The sequence below is a fragment of the Lactuca saligna genome, chromosome 2 (genome assembly GCF_052625555.1).
Source record: "Lactuca saligna cultivar CGN05327 chromosome 2, ASM5262555v1, whole genome shotgun sequence".
Classification (NCBI taxonomy): Eukaryota; Viridiplantae; Streptophyta; class Magnoliopsida; order Asterales; family Asteraceae; genus Lactuca; species Lactuca saligna.
The window spans coordinates 152156379-152158896 of record NC_136418.1 but is presented as its reverse complement, the minus strand read 5'-3'; positions in this window follow the sequence as shown (position 1 = coordinate 152158896).

The following is a 2518-nucleotide window of genomic DNA, read 5'->3' as shown; positions in this document are numbered from 1 at the left end:
ATATTATACAATTACTTAAAACCACATCTATAAACATTTATAATGCTTGCAACACATAACTTAAAACAAGTATCATGGCTCTTTCTTGCAAATATTTCTAATCATATGAAAATTGACATTAATTCATAGAGAATAACTTGTTATCCATGCATCCGATGATAAAAATCCACATATACTCACATCGATAGTTAGGTTGTCGGACTATGTATCCAATACCTTCTTGCCCTTCCCTTAAATTCTTGAATCTTTAACTCCTATGGATTTGATTCATCATATCCACATTAGATCAAGGTATCAACTAATCATACTAAACAATCTTTCATACATCTATCTTGGTTTATTGTCACTCCGTGATATCTATTATAGTTCTTGCCATTTTATCACATGTTTTAATTTCTAATTCACGACAATGACAATTGTTCCTTTCTTTCACAAACTACAAGCTATATTAACTCACTAGGTGTGCAACCCGTGTATTATACGAACTGATTTAAAAAAAGATTAAACATTAAATTAAAGTACAAACAGAAAATATTTTTTAATGTATAACTTTAGAATAAAAAAGAAAGAAACGTATTTATTACAATTTAATATCATATATATATGATATTTAATATTTTACATATATAAGTATATGACTTTAATTTTAAAAATCTAAACAAATCAAAAATTGATAAATGAATAATATTTATTTCAAAAATACTACAAAATGATAAGTGTCAAAACTAATAAAAGATTGACATTTGACAAAAAAAAAAAAAAAAAACCTTTATTTATTAAGAAGGATTTGAACTGTAAGTAATCAATAGGTCGATAAATAACATTGAGAGTAAAATGTTGATTGATTGCAAATAATAAATCATATTATTATTATTATTAAATTACCAAGTCTCGTTCAGTAATCAGATTGATCATTTGCGAATTTGTTTTATTATAAGAAAGATAGAATAAGACTGTTCCATTATCAGTCAAATTAAAAGACAGAACAAAACAAACAAATCCAACGTGAATATCTCAAATTAGATTTTTTATTGGGAACTGCACCAAAGACCTCTTATCCTTAACACCCCGTTCCCGAGTTGTAGCAAAGAAAAGAAGAGAAGAGAAAAGAAAAGAAAGTAAGGAGAGAAAAGAAGAGAAGAGAAAGGAAAAGAAATTTGTTTTTTGTGTTCCCGAGTTTGAGAGAAATGGAAAGAAAGTTAAACATTTTGTTATTTCTCTCCAAATCCTTCCAAATCGGAAGGAAAGTTAGGAGGGAAAGTGATCCCTCCATTTCCTTCCACTTCCCTCCTTTAATGAAACTCGGGAACACCAATTTCTCTTACTTCCACTCATTTCCTTTCTTTTCTCTCCTTAAATTGAACTCGGGAACGGGGTGTAAACCCTTAAAGGTTTTTACAACACTACAGCTGTAAGCTTCAACATAAACCCCCAAAATTTAATACAAATTATCTTTCTTTCCATCGGTCATGGAAGAACCAATAAACACAGTGAATACTCAAAAAGACAGAAATAGAGAATCGGGAACCACCTGCACGTTGACCCACTAAATCAAGGCATGCATGTTAGTTTAGCCTATCCATTGGCCCACTAAATCGAGGGATGCATGTTGGCTTAGCCTATCCTTTGGCCCACTAAATCGAGGTATGCTTGTGGGCTTAGCCTATCTTTGACCCATTAAATCCTTTGAAGACAAAGGACAAATGATTCCTTATAAACCCATTTCAAGTTCTTATAAACAAGCCGACTTTCCTACTTTTATATTCTCCATCACATACCAAATTAATAGATAACTGTTACTACACGTATTATATCACTTTATGTAATAGTAATATAACAAAAAAAAAAATTACTGCTTTAACCCCACATGTTTTATCTTGAATGTATTGTTGACTTCATAGTTTTTGAATCTGTTGTGTCTTTGAAGTCGCCATATTATTCAAATACTTGCTAATTTGACAAGGCGACAGTTTTTCATATTTAGTTTAACACTATATCATGCTTTCATTTTAAGTTACATGGTGAAAAAGAAGGCACCCAAGGATAGCTACTCACACCACTCATTCTCCTCATGCATCTGTTTTGGACTCGTTGGTGAGTTCAAAGTCACAGATTCTAATGCTAAAGCTACATAGATGAGTGATCCATCAAAGTAGATTTTGCTAGTAGTCGACACCAATTAGTAACAAATTAAATATCCAAGTATAAATCTTTCTTTCCTTTGTGGGACCACAATTACATCAAGAAACCATTATCCCGCTTGACATCACAAATTAACAAAAGCACATACTTTCTTTTGTAATGTTGTCAGCAGATCTTTCTTCCCATGTTTATATATAAAAGCCAAAAACCCCACCCCACCCCACCCCACACACCCACACGTGTAAAAATAAACATATTCATATATAGATAGTTATATACTCCATCCTTCTCACACATCACTTTCCAACTAACATGGCTATTAATAGTATAATGACCAAATCTTTATCTGCATCACCTGACATGTCACTCTTCTTTT